Here is a 15,505-nt window from a genome sequence, read left to right as displayed (position 1 = left end):
TAAGAATTGAGAATAAACCTGAGGAATGCAAATGAAGTTCATACCAATTTCCTAGGCACCAGCTCCTGAAATTATCAACCCTTATACCCATAGTCACAGCCTGCAATTTTTAGAAAAGCATGATAGCAAAGAGGAATTGGCCACAGAATGCATGGAGAGACACCAGTATACTCAGTATCTTACCTCTCCACTAAAAAAGATTTAGTACTAGTTGCAGTGAAGTTTCATATTTCTAAAATTCATTACAGCTATAAAAAACAACAGCACCATTTTTTCATGAGCAATTAAAACAAACAGTTAAAAATAAAGCCCATTTGGTATCCAATATCCTTTGGATGATCATATTTTTCCTTGTATTTGTGAAGCAACAAAATTTGGTTAACTGCAATACATCTTGTAACTGATGCAGATGTCCACATTCTCCTTTACCCCCTAAAATAATAAGCTACAATTTCTCTAGCCATATAATTTATAAATTACATAGACATATAACATGAAATATATTCTCTTTGCTTCTCTTCTTTATCTTTCTCAACTGGTCTTTCATTTAAACAATTTTGTATGAATTCTGCACAAACATTGAATGGCATGAGCATAAGAATAATATAAAGAGAGCATATTAACATTTATTTGGTACATGTTATGTGCCTATTACATCACATGTTATTTTATTTAATACTGATCCTAGCCTTTAAAGCAGGTGTGATTGCCCCCATTTTTCTAATAGGAAAGCCTTTACCAAGTTTAAACAGCTATAAAATAGCTATAGTAGACACTGTTAGTTGCTCATTCATAATTATTTTCCTTCTTCTTCTTTGCTTGTTGAATATGCTTCTCACTAAAGAAGTTGAAAACACCGAACACACTTTATCCCGGAGTTCTTTGCTGCTAGAGCACAAGCATATGACCCAATCTAGCCAATGGGTCCTGAGGGAAAGTCTGCTGGATTTTTGGGAAAGTTTTCTCCCTGATTAAAAAATAAAATACACACACATAAGAAGGGCCTTCTTTCCCTCTACGTTTTGTTGTTGGATGAAGTCTTATAATGATGTCATATCTGGAGCTGCAGCAGCCTTCATGAGAGTACAAACCTAAAGATGAAGTTAAATACTCAAAAACTCTAAAGATGGCGAAAAAGAAAAGTGGTCTTTAATGACATCTTTGAACTTCTCATTTAACTAACCCTGGAAGTCCTCTCCCTCGAGACTTAGAACAGTGCCTGGTGAATATTAGACACTTAACAAACATCCATTGAATGAATAAATGAATGATTTTAACTTTCCAAATTTTTCATCATAGAAAGTGAGAAAAATATCTATCAAAGCTATATGACCCAGCAATTCCACTCCTAGGTAGTATGTTACAAGAGAAATGAGTGTTATGTGTCCACCATAGACATGTGGAAACATTTTTATAGTAGCTCCAGACTGGAAACAACTCAAATGTCCATAAACTGGATAATGAATAAACAAATGTAGGACTATTCACACGTTGCAATACTACATAACAATACAAAAGAACAGACTATTAATATTCACATTGGTAATTGAGGTCTATCCCGATGGGTCTTTTTGTGTAGACCTACATCGTTGGAAACACCTCAGAATAAATATGTAGCTTTCTTTATTCACAGAACTATGTGTTAGATCTGTGGGAAGCAACTACAAGACAGCTGCTAAAACTGTGAAAGACCTAATAATCTAATTTTTTAACCTTAGGTATTTGTATATCCTGAAGATCTGTTATTTTATTCTAGGGAGTGATAGCTTAGGAGTGAAGATGATTTGAACTTACTCATGTTTAGAGGGTGTCTGAAACTTAAAAACCAGGCAGATCCATCTACTCAGACCCTAACCATGGCCCTGAAGTAAATTGCTTGAAGAAATTGGGTCCCAACGATTTTAGGTGGAGAGTTTTTGAAGTATGTTGATATTCAAGTGTAGATCAAAGAAGCTCAACTGAAAGAATTGTGGACTGAAATGACAACTGGATTGGGCAAAAAGGGGATGAAGACTCAAACTTGGGAGGAACTAAGGCAGTGGAAGGACTCAGAGCATGTGAAACTTCTTAAATAAAAATTTATTAACTTTAAATAATTGTGCCTGTTACAAATAATAAAAACCCTTTATATTTAAAAAAAATATTCACATTAGCATAGACAAATCTCACAGACATGATACTGAGCAAAAAACAACACGCACACAAGACTCCATACTATTTTATTTCATTAAATAAAGTTCAAGAACAGGAAAAACAAATCCATGGTGATACATGTCAGTGGTGGCCTTTGTGACAGGGGGATGGTTATTGAGGGGATAGGGCCTGAGGGACTCTCCTGCGGTTATGTGACTCAGGAATACTCTCCTGGAGTGTGGATTTTTCTATCAAAAGTGCCTAAATAGAGCAGAAAATACTTTATGTATAAGGATAGTCATTGCAGAACTTAAATTAGTGAAAAACTGGAAACAACCTAATTATTCAACAGCATATACAGTAATTAAGCACATTCTAATACACATATTCAATAGAATATTATGCAGCCATTAAAAAGTATGCTCAGGAAAGTTGATGATATAATGTTCAATGAGGTAAAATAGAATTAAAATTGCAAATACTTTAAGAATACAAGCATGGAAAAAAAAATTAAGCCTGTAGAAAGAAAAAGCCTGAGAGTGTTTGTAGGTAAAGAAATTATGAGTGTCTGCTCCTGAAGAATGTGGTTCAGCAAGTGGTTGTAGGAGTTGGGGTGTGTGTGGAAGTGGGGAGCAGGGAAGTGGGCCAGTAGAAAGCAGACAGGGACTTTCATTTTTTGCTTTATGACCTCTGTATTTGAGTTTGTTTTACAATGAATATGCACAGTTGTATGATTAAAATTTTAATTCATTAAAAACAATTGGAAGGATATTTATAAAATGTTAACAATGCTTATCTTTGGATAATGGGATTTAGAAGATTTTTAAAATGATTTCTTTCACTTTTCTATTATTTCAGATTCCTATGATGAGTACATGTCTTTTAAAATTGTATATATATATTTATTGTTGTTGTTGTTTGTTTGTTTGTTTGTTAATCCTCACCCAAGGGTATTTTTCCATTGATTTTTAGAGAGAGTAGAAGGGAGAGGGAGAGACAGAGAGAAACATTGATGTGAGAGAGACACATCAATAGGTTGCCTCCTGCACCTACCCGAACCAAGGTACATGCCCTTGACCAGAATCAAACCTGGGACCCTTCAGTCTGAGGGCCAAAGCTCTAACCACTGAACAAAACTGGCTAGGGCTTAATATATTTCTATTGATTTCAGAGAGGAAGAGAGAGATAGAAACATTAATGATGAGAAAGAATTATTGATCAGCTGCTTCCTGCATGCCCCCTAATGAGGATCAAGCCTGCAACTCACGCATGTGCCCTGACTGGGAATTGAACTGTGACCTCCTGGTTCATAGGTCGATGCTCAACCACTGAGCCATGATGGCCGGGCAGCACATGTCTTTTTTTTCAAATATATGTTTTATTGTTGATAGTATTACAAATATCTCCCATCCCCCCAACCCTTTACCCTCCTCCTCCAAACCTCCCCGCCTCAGGTCTTCACTACCCTATGCCCCTTGTCCATGGGCTATGCATATCCTATATAATAAAGAGGTAATATGCAAATTAACCCTCACGCCCTCACAAGATGGCTGCCTACGACCAGGCAAGCAGGGGGTTAGTGAGGGATGACCAAATGACTGAACAGCATGCTGCGTGGGGCAACCAGGCCAGTGGGGGGAGGGGGGTCGTGAGGGGCAACCAGGCCAGCAGGGGGAGCAGTTGGAGGCGACCAGGCCAGCAGGGGGGGCAGCTGGGGGCGACCAGGCTGGCAGAGGGGGCAGTAAGAGGTGACCAGGACAGCAGATGGGGCAGTTAGGGGTGACCAGGCTGGTGGGGGGGGGCGTGCAGTTGGGGGCGACCAGGCCAGCAGAGGGGGGCAGTTGAGGGTGATTAGGTTGGCAGGGGGGGCAGTGAGGGGTGACTAGGCCGGCGGGGAGGCAGTTGGGGGTGACCAGGCCGGCAGCAGGGGAAGTTAGATGCAACCAGGCTGGCAGAAGGGGGCAATTGGGGGAGACCTGGCCGGCAGCGGGGGACAGTTAGGGGCAACCAGGCCAGCAGGGAGGGCAGTTAGGGGTGATCAGGCAGTCAAGCAGAGGCAGTAAGGGGTGATCAGGCTGGCAAGGGGGGCAGTTACGGGCGACCAGGCAGGCAGGCAGGTGAGCAGTTAGGAGCCAGCGGTCCAGGATTGTGGGAGGGATATCCAACCCACAATCGGACAGTCAGACATCCCCTGAGGGGTCCCAGATTGGAGAGGGTGCAGGCTGGGCTGAGGGGACACCCCACCCCATCCCCCACCCTCCACCCCCCATCCCCCTGCATGAATTTCATGTACTGGGCCTCTAGTAAGTATATCAATTCTTTGGTTTATATCTTCTTGTCCCCACAACCTCACATCCAGGTATGTCAGTCTGTCCCATGCCTCCATATCTTTATATCTGAAAAAACTTACTTCGATGAGATGATACATTTAAAAGCACACTGTAACCCATGAAGTGCTTCCATTATAAACGCAGTTGTATTACTGTTGTGAAACAGTGGATGCTGGCAATACTATTTGTCAGGGCAGAGGGCAGATCCTCTATCCAGCCACCCAAGGGCTCAAGTTTTGCCTTGGCTGCCACCTTTGAAAGGTGGGAGGGAAGCTAAGCAAACACCACCCACCCACTCAGAACAAGTGTAAGTGCTTGAGAGTTTTTCTGGCAAAACCGCAGATGTTAGATTAGAAAAGTATTTCTTGGAGCTGTGCTTCTCAGCCCAGCTAACACATTAGAATCACCTGGGAGTTCTTATACTCTCCTACCTCCAGAGATCAGAATTCAATTGCTTGGGGCGAGGCCCAGGCAGGAGTATTTTTAAGACATTTCCCAGTTAAGGGTAATAACCAGTGTAGTGTGATCCTTTGAGTGATGCTGTGGATGAATTCTCTATGTCACATGCAGGCAAAAGTTCCAAAACTCCTCTAGAAAGTTTAACTCTCTAACCCAGTGGTCAGCAAACTCAACAGAGCCAAATATCAACAGTACAACGATTGAAATTTCTTTTGAGAGCCAAATTTTTTAAACATAAACTATATAGGTAGGTACATTGTTATTAACTTAATTAGGGTACTCCTAAGCTGGCCTTTGCTAAAAACTCAAGGGGCCAAAGAGCCGCCATTTGCCAACCACTGCTCTAACCAAAAAACAGAAAAAAACACCATTTTCCTCAAACCAACCTGAGTTTTTGGTATGGTGTTTTTAAGTAAGAATTTTTTTTAAATGTCTTTTTACTGATTTTAGAGAGAGATAGAAACAACAATGATGAGAATCATTGTTTGGCTGCATCCTGAATGCTCCCTATTGGGGATCAAGCCCACAACTCAGGCATGTGCCCTGGTGGAATCGAACCTTGTGACCTCCTGGTTCATGGGTCAATACTCAACCACTGAGCCATACTGGCTGGGTTTGAGTAAGAATTTTAATCACCACTCCTATATTTACAGTTTACACAGGGTACTGGTGGAGATAATCTCATTTAATGATCTCATTGAACTGTATGTACTCTGCTGAGAGGTGTAACCACCAAGACACTTCTGGGAGGTAAGTAGGCAGAAACCATTATTTACATTTTTCTCAGGAGAGAATTGAGAGGGAAGAGTTCAGTAGTTTCCCAAGACCAAATAACAGCAAACTTGAACCCAAGTACTCCTTTCTCCAACTATAAAGTTCTCATTATGAGAATTGGCTTATATCTTTGAGTCACCAATGATACTGCACTAGGACAAAAGATTTAAAAAATATCTTGCCTGCCTTTTTTTCCCATTGCACCTTCAGAACCTAGAAAGCAAAGTGAACATATTTTGTGTCTGTATTATGCATGAAATTATACCACCCAATAATACTGCCAAGGACAGGCCTGGACACATAAGTAGATATTTAATGAAAGGATGAATGACTATATCCTCCAAGATAACATTACCCCCATTTGTCTAAGTCCTTTCAGGCTGCTATAATAAAATATTGCAGCCTGAATGGCTTATAAACAACAGGCATTTATTTCTCACAGTTCTGGAGGCTGGGAAGTTCAAGATCAAGGCGCCTGCAAATTCAGTGTCTGCCAAAGGCCCACGTCCTGGTTCATAGACAAAAGTCTTCTCCATGTAACCTCACAGGACAGAAGGGATGATGGATCTCTCTGGGGTCTCATTTATAAGGACACTAATCCCATTCATGAGGATTCCACCCTTGGCCCCTAATCACCCCCCAAAGGCCCCCCTTCCTAATACCATCACATTAATGGTTGGGATTTAAGATATGAATTTGGGGGTGGGGGGACAAAAATTCAGTATATAGCACCATTTTACAGAAGAGGTAGCTGAGACTCCAAGGGGAAAATACATGCCCAAGGTAAGAGAACTCGTAAGGGACAAAACTGGAAGGAAAGACAATCAGGACAGCCAACCTTGTACTCCTACCCACCATACTAAACTACCAACTACTTGTAGTTTTTAAAGACCAAGCCCTAAGGACGACAGCCTTAGAGATAGATAATTTATGAGAAAACCTTCTCTAGATATGGCATGCAGATAGTATAATAGGAGGGATATTGAAGAGGAGTTGGCAGCAGTGATTTGCTATTATAGTGTTCTATTGAAACAATTAATTTTACTTAAGATTGATACTTCCAAAATCCTTAGTCTGACTAATGACAACCTTCTGAAATGATTATAAAAAAGCAAAATCATTTTGCTTCCTGAAAAATTCATATAATATAGTATATGACAGATTACCATAGTCATACATTTAGATCCAAAATTACTAGATACAAATAAAGGAGAGCTGGAGAGAAGATACCATACATGCTTTTAATCAGGAAAGAAAAGATCTCTCTAATCAGTGTCTTGCAAAAACCATTAACCAAAGTCCTAAACTGAAGCTCAAATAATTGAAAAATGAAAATGATCCATCTACTCATGACAGGGAGATTGCAGTCCTATAAAAATGTTGAATGCACATATGGATGAAGAGGGTTGACATTGCCATTTGGTAATTGGCTAAATAACAGTCATAAACAAACGGAAGAAATAACTAAGTTGAGAGCAGAAGTCAGAATTTTCCCCATCAGTATCAAGAGACTATGAATTTTGAAGCTTAAATCGTTAGTTATGTGGATTAGAACTGACAATGGTAAAAGTCATTACAATTCATCCATTCATTGTCTATCTGTCCATCTATCCATCCACTGGGTTTAACCACATGAAAATGCCATTATTTGCTTACTTTTGACTTAGGAGAAAGGCAGCTTTATATACTTTAATATAAAATATTCAATTAATACTTACTGAACATGGTACCATGTTCAACACACTATGTGATGTTGGTGGGATAAGGGTTGAATAAGAAATACTCTCCATCTCTTCTATGGGAAAACACATACCAACAACTATTTATAAGAGAGCTGTGAATGTACAAAGTGGTATAGGGTTACATTGATATGTATGCATAGAAAGAACACGCAACAAATTGTCAGTAGGGATGGGTCAGTGGGAGTTTATTATTTTTCCTTTTGCTTAGCTCTATTTTAACACTTTTTTATCAATAAAAATGTATTATTTTTCTGGTTAGATGTTTTTTGAAAATGTACCATGGGTTTTTCAGAATTGATAGCTTTTAATATGTATGACTAAAATAAAGGATTTAAAAGTTAAAATAGATGAAGCAACATAGGTAAAATAAGAAGAGATTGAATACACAAATAGACAATGGCTAGACCACTTATAAAAATAGAACTCTGACCCCAAACCTACAGCAACCAGCCTGGGAAACCAACCTATTATCTCAATCATCCAACCCAGGAAGCTAAACAATAATCTCAGTAACAATTGACCCCAAACAGTCAGGACTTGATGAGTAACTGAGCTTCTCTAACTTTTGTCCCCACTTCATACTTAGGATCAACCAGACAGAGCCCAATATGCACCCCTAACCAATCACATAAGATGACCCACTTTCAGTTAGCCCACCTCCAGCTTCCCCTAGGCCAACAACCTCTAATCAGAGCACATCCGAAGATTTCCCTTTGTTTCCCTCTAAAACTCTTCGACTCCTCTCCTTTGAGTCTCTGCCAAAACACAAGTGATGGTGATTGACTCCCTTACCATACATAGCAAGCTCTAAATAAAAACACCTTGCCCGTTCTCATTCGATTGGTCTTCATTTATTTCTACAGAAGAGAAAGAGAAATGACTCAGGAATTAGCTTAGTACACAGAATGCCAGAATGCAATGACAAAGACATATACATTCATGAAAAATAAGCATTATAGCAACTCTCCATACCCTACTGATCACAGGGACTAGCTGGGTTCTGATTAAGCCCCAGGAGATGAGGTTGTTTTACCTCTGTCTATTCCCTTCTTCACATCCCCTTCCAGCGTACGTTACCCCCCGGCCCCTTAACCTGAAAAGGAAAATCTAGAGCCACCATATGCTTCTGTTTGACCTTTGAAGGTTGAGTCAGAATCAGGAAGACCTGGAAACCAGATTTAATCACTAAAATACCAACTCTAGTGATTAGAGAGAAGGGAATATGGCTATTCAGACCCTCTCCATGTGCCCAGTTGAATGACTGAAATAAACACATGGATACATCCAGGGCATAAGCACCACGGAGTACCTGCAAGAAGACAACTCAAACGATGAGGTTAGATTAAAAAATCTATCTTGCTTCCCTGAAGCTCCTGAACCAAGGCACAGTCAGAGAAAACCTGATTCAACACACCAAATGTGGCCCAAATAGACAGAGGAACCAAAGATCGGGGTCATCACTCCCTAGTAATTTGTCCTATGATGCTCAGTGCTTACTTGGATACAGCTGCATTTCTAAACTTCATCTTCCTCTTGTGCTCACTGGATAGTAAACATGAATCGCTATTAATAATAATTTTCCACTGCACGTCCAGAACAATCCATCCAGAGAAAATTGGAACTTCTTCTTTGCTGAGGTCCGGTCCCATCAATTTGATGCTCATTTTATAGAAAGGCCATTGAGCAAAATTAATGTACCCAAACAAATAGAGTTTGTCCTTGTAACTGATTCAGAGTATGACAGGAAACAAGAGGGCTGCCGTAATAGCTTCCTCTGGGAAATTTATTTTCAGAACATTGAGTTATTTTCTTCTACTCTACAGATTTCATTAAAGTCTTTTTTTTAAAGAGAGAAGGAAGAAAAATAAAACTTAGTTGTCTGTTTTCATAGAAATCACTTTGAGATCTAGCTTCATTTAAATTCACTTGTTATTGTCCAAGTCAAAGACTGTTATAATATCAGGGTTATTTTACTTCTTTCCATTATTAATTTTCCCCCATTTTCTTCACACTGCCCCCAGAATGTTTTACTTCCACCCTTTTAACCTGAAAAGGAAAACCTAGGGCCAGCATACGCCAGAAATGAAGGAGCCTGACTGAGCCTCTAAAATACTATTATACCTTGCCATGAAATAACACTTTGGACTGTTATCCAAAAACTCTAGTCATCTTTTTCCTGCATGTAGACAGATCACTGATGGTACCTGCCTCACTCTCAGTCACCAGAAGGGAAAATAAATGCTTCCTCCATGTGATCTGTCTGCCTCTTGGCCCCCTTCTGTCACATCCGATTGGACCTAAAAACAGCCAGTTCATGGACTAACCTGTGAAGGCATGAAAACCAGGCATGAAAAAAAGAGTACCTACTGTGTGATTCCTACTATATGACATCTTGAAAAGGCAAAACTATGCAGACAGTAAAAGAACCAGTGGTTGCTAGGGGTTAGGGAAGAAGAAGGGATGAACAGATAGAGCACAAAGAATTTTTAGGGCAGTAAAAATACTCCCTAGAAATAATGATATGGTGGATACATATCATTATACATTTGTCCAAGCCCATTGAACATACAACACCAAGAGTGAACTTTAGCGTAAACTATGGACTTTGGGTGATAATGGAAAGTCAATGTACGTTCAGGGATTATAATAAATGTACCACCTAGGTGTGGGATGTTGATAGTGGGGAGGCATGCATGTGCAGGGACAGGTGGTATATAAGAAATCTCTATACCTTCTGATCAATGTTGCTATAAACTTAAAACTTCTCTAAAAAAATAAAGTCTAGCCCTAACCGGTTTGGCTCAGTGGATAGAGCATGAGCCTGCCGACTGAAGAGTCCCAGGTTCAATTCCGGTCAAGGGCATGGACCTTGGTTTCGGGCACATCCCCAGTAGGGGGTGTGCAGGAGGCAGCTGATCGATGTTTCTCTCTCATCGATGTTTCCAACTCTCTGTCCCTCTCCCTTCCTCTCTGTAAAAAATCAATAAAATATATTTTAAAAATAAAGTCTATTTAAAACCAAAACAAACAAACAAACAACAAACCAGGCATGAAAAGCTGTATCCAAACAGGAAAATAGTAACCAAAGAAGCCAACCAGAGTGCCTTGGTCAGAGAGTGGATTTGGAAAATACGAAGAGAGTCCTTTAGGTGGCAGAAAGAGACATTGAAAACTGAAAGGGAAGGTATGAGTCCACATTACTCCTAAGCAGTCAGGAAGGCAGGAACAGACCAGTCGGTGGTGGGTAGCAGCAGGAAAAGAACAGCAGAAAAGAATGGAGCAGAGCTGAGTCAGCAGGATGGCAGGAAACTGTGGTCACTGGCTGCTGAAAGGCAAGGTGAGAACCTAGTACCTGGTTAGTTTCCCCCAGGCTCTGCAGGAGGGCAGTTCCGGTACCTGAGTTTCCTATCATCCTGTGTATACTTAAAAAACACAAAACCCTATTGCAGGAACCCGAGTCTGCCTCTCTTTTTAATAGAAAAGTGCTGAATATACACAATTTGAAAACTCAACCTCACCACATCTGGTGGATCTTAACCTTCCTGCACAAAAGGGAGCAGCAAAGTGGAGAGGAGCCTGAGGTCACAGGGAGGAGCCACGAGTTCTAATCCAGCCCTGCTACTAATCTGCACGGTAATCTTAAGAAAGGAGCTCGTTATCTCTCAATTTATTACTTCAACCAGGGAGTCGAGTTGGACCAGATGCATTCACTTGGTAACTATTAATTGAGTGCCTGCTGTGTGGCAAGTCGAGTGCTGGCTGACGGGCATAACAGTGAACTAAGCACAGTTTTTGCTCTTCAGGCTTATGTTCTAGTTGGTGAAGAGGTAAATAGATTAAAACTAAATTGTATAATGTTACTGCTACCCTTTAGAGAATTCATTTGGGGTTAATGAGGAGGGACACCGAATCTGGTTGGTGAAGGCGGCCCTCACAGAAACCTTGCTGGGGACATTGAGTCCCTCTCCAGATGAAGCAAGGGCATGAAATGGCCAGGCAGGGAAAGAAAAGAATGGTCCATGTGATGGTAATTTTATGTATCTACTCAATTAAGCCATATTCCCAGTTATTTGATCAAACACTAATCCAGGTGCTGCTATAAAGTATTTTGGAGATGTGGTTAACATCTATACTCAGTTAACGTTCAATAGCAGCCTGTACTTCCTCCACATAGTTCTCAGCATGCTGTATTGTCTACAAGTTCCATTTCATCATGATCTCTCCATGAGGTTAAGAACCTTGAGATCTTTGCTGGTTTCTGTAAGCTGTTCTAGCAAGTTAGAGAACCAGAGGGCCCCCAAATTCGTAGCCAGTTGGTCATAAATGGGGGTGGCCTGGGGACCACAAAAATGATGATAGTCTTATGGAGGATGGACCCCTTAACTTGTGGGATTTGTGCTAACTCTCGGTGGTTAGTGCCAGAATTGGATTGTAGTACACTAGTTGGTGTTGGAATGCCTATCCTGAATCTTCCAGTGGAGCCTGATTCATGGTGCCAAAAACCTGAGGCCCCAACAAAGACTGGATCTGAAATACAGTTGGCAAAGCCTCCTCTAACGGAGATCCATAAGGTAGCAGCAGTGCTTCATGTCTTTTCTTATTAAAGGAGCATTATTTTAAAAGTGATGGTGATACTGGACATGGTGCTTTTAGGCCTGTGTTAGGATGTTCTGAATACATAGGTATTGTAGAGTGAGGTTGTGAGAGTGACGACAAGTTTCATTTAAAGATTTTGCCTTTTCTAAACCCTGATTACTATCAAAGAATACATTCCTAAGGAATATTCCATGGGAACAAATGAAAAAAAAAAATATCTGTGACAAATACTCAAGGCAACAGAGCCTTAGAATTCAAAACTGAGATGTTGACATAGGGGTATATTTTAACATGTTCGTGTGAATTTTAAAAAGTCTGTTTTGGCCGCTTGGTTTGATAACGAAGGCTGGCTTTGCCAATTAACTTTTAAGTTCTAGAGTACATGCAATGATTGAGCTAAATCTGTAGTTCCAAGGTTTTAAAATTATATACTTAAAGCTCATGATAAAATAAATAATTTTAATAAATAATATTGTATTAGCAAAAGGTTTGTAGAAATGTTAATATCTTTATTTTCTCAACTCTCAGTTAAAAAATAAGGTGCCTTGAAATGAAAGAGTTACAGTATAATTATTAATAATTAGATGTCTTTAAAAAGCCTTTTTGGTATACTTCCCAGAAATTGAGAAAGTGAATAACTCAAACAAAGGAGAACGTAAATGAGGTGCCTGATGATAAGTCATAAAAAATAATGTTTAGTAATAGAAGACTATGTGATTTTTAGCATTTATCTTGGGAGGAGATTAAAAATTTGAGTGACATTGCTATTACAAAATGTTTTCCACATTTACCTATTTATTTGAACAGATTTTCTCAGTGTTTATGTCTATAAAAACAAACTATGAATAAAACTGATGATGAATCTTGTCTTATCTAGCAATAACTAATATTCTTCTGCTAACATGTGAACTACTGACAAAAATATAGCACCATTCATCTCACTAAAAGATGCATCAATAAAATATGTCATAGAAGGTTATATTGGACTAACCTTTTTATGGATAAAACTAGAGGCCCGGTGCATGAAATTAGTGCTGGGGGGGGCATCCCTTCAGCCCAGCCTTCAACCTCTCCAATCCGGGATCCCTCTCACAATCCTGGACTGCTGGCTCCTAATCGCTCACCTGCATGCCTGCCTGGTCACCCCTAACTGCCCCCCACTGCCAGCCTGGTTGCCCCTAACTGCCCCCCTCTGCTGGCCTGGTCGCCCCCAAGTGCCCCCCCCCCCGCCAACCTAGTCACCCCTCACTGCCCCCCTGCCAGCCTAATTACCCCCAACTGCACCCCCTCACTGGCCTGGTTGCCCCCAACTGCCCCCCCTGCTGGCCTGGTTGCCCCCAACTGCCCTCCCCTGCCAGCCTGGTTGCCCCTCACAGCCACCCCGCTGGCCTGGTTACCCCACGCAGCCTGCTTGTTCAGTCATTTGGTTGTCCCTCAGGCCGGCCCTGGGTGGCTGGGCAGCCGACATCCGAGGCTTGCCTGTGCCTCGGGCCGGCCCTGGGTGGCTGGAGGGCTGAGGGGACTGGGCGCCGCCATCTTCTGGCTGTGGGTGCCACCATCTTTGTGAGGGTGTGACGGTCAATTAGCATATTCCCTCTTTATTAGATAGGATTATAAACTTTGGACAAAATATAAGAACAGTTCCAGTCATGTACCACATAACCATGTTTTGGTCAGTGATGGACCACATATATGACAGTGGTCCCATCTCTATATATAAAAGCCTAAGCGACCATCCAACCATTCAACCGGTAGCTATGAAGCACACTGACCACCAGGGGGCAGACTCTCAATGCAGGAGCTGCTGAGCTGCAGTGACTTGGCAGCTGCAGTTCTCAGGTGATGCACCCAGAACCAAAGAGGAGGGAGCCTGATTCCGGGGGGTGTCACCCGAGAACCACCCTCTCGCAATCCAGGATCCCTCAGTGGATGTCAGAGAGCCAATTTTGGCCTGATCTCCGCAAGCCAGGCCAAGGGACCCCACCCGTGCACAAATCCGTGCACCAGGCCTCTAGTAAGATTATAATGGAGCTGAAAAATGCTATCACCTAGTGATGTCATAGCTGTTATAACATCATAGTGCAATGTGTTATAGTTGCCTACAGTATTCAATACAGTAACATGCTGTACAGGTGTATAGCATTGTTGCAATAGGATATGTCATTTAACCTAGGTGTGTAGTAGGCTATACCAGCTGGGTTTGTGTAAGTGTACTCTGTGATGTTTGCACAACAATAAAATTGCCTAATGAGCCCTAGCCGGTTTGGCTCAGTGGATAGAGTGTCGGCCTGTGGACTGAAGGGTCCTAGGTTCCATTCTGACCAAGGGCACATGCCCAGGTTGCGGGCTCGATCCCCAGTGGGGGGCGTGCCGGAGGCAGCCAATCAATGATTCTCTCTCATCACTGATGTTTCTATCTCTCTCTCCCCCTCTCCCTTCCTCTCTGAAATCAATACAAATATATTAAAAAAGTAAATAAAATTGCCTAATGATGCATTTGTCAGAACATATCCCCATTGGTAAGTGATGCATACTTATACTTGAAGACATGAGAAAGTAATCAAAAGCCAGCTGGCAATAACTGAAGAGATGGCCACTCTTCAAAGAATTGAAATATAATGAGTATAATTTATGCTCATACATCTTTTCATCGGAGAGTATTACTCAGTTTGCACTGTAAAAGGCAGCTGGAACTCAATCAAAAAGCCACCGTCTTAATGGCTTAAGCCTTAAGGAATTAACAGATGAAGTAGGTGCTTCCACAGCAGCTAGAAATTGAGGCAAAAAATCCCGAAAAACAGGGAGGAACAAAGGGAGAGCGTTCCAAAATTTATACGTACGCTCCGCCCAAATCCTTGGTTGACCAATTAATGGGATGATATAAATTAATAAAGAGCAAAAGTTGAGGAACTAGAAAACAGAAAATCAATGGTACAAGAGATAGGTTTATTTTAAGATTAAAAAATGTGATAAACTTTTAGCTAGATTCGTCAGGAAAAAAAAGAAAGAAAATGCCAACTACCAATATCAGGAGTGTCTGAATAAAAGACAAGGTCCTTTCTTTCGTGAATTTCTAAGGGCTAAATGTTAACAGTCATGTGGGGAAATGTACAGGTGGACTGTGGCAAACGCTGTGAGAGAAATCTACAGTGGAAACAGGCCGACATAGAATGGAGAGAGTATTCTAAGGAAGTAACTGAACTCTGCCCCAAGCGCTCCACGAAGTGCAACCTCAGCCTTCCCCACCCGTCTTCCCCAACGCTCAAAGCAGGGGAGGTTTCTAGTCACGTGCCGTGCCCCGCCCACCAACGCCCTTGCCCCGCCCACCAACGCCCGTGCCCCACCCACAACGCCGGTGCCCCGCCCACCAACGCCCTGCCTCGCCCACCAACGCCCTGCCCCGCCCACCAACGCCCGCGCCCGCCCACCGACGCCCGCGCCCCGCCCACCGACGCCCGGGCTCTTACGCGG

At 41.6% G+C, this 15,505-nt stretch overlaps 1 non-coding gene across 1 annotated transcript; it reads left to right on the top strand.

Annotated features, from left to right (window-relative positions):
* The first annotated feature begins 1,545 nt into the window (after positions 1-1,545).
* LOC114231087 (small nucleolar RNA SNORA18) lies at positions 1,546-1,674 on the top strand. The gene has a single exon (XR_003617066.2). It is a non-coding gene; the product is annotated as a small nucleolar RNA SNORA18 (small nucleolar RNA).
* Positions 1,675-15,505: the final 13,831 nt, after the last annotated feature.

This window comes from Eptesicus fuscus, chromosome 2, assembly GCF_027574615.1.
Source record: "Eptesicus fuscus isolate TK198812 chromosome 2, DD_ASM_mEF_20220401, whole genome shotgun sequence".
Classification (NCBI taxonomy): Eukaryota; Metazoa; Chordata; class Mammalia; order Chiroptera; family Vespertilionidae; genus Eptesicus; species Eptesicus fuscus.
This window is presented reverse-complemented; position numbering and strand designations above follow the sequence as displayed.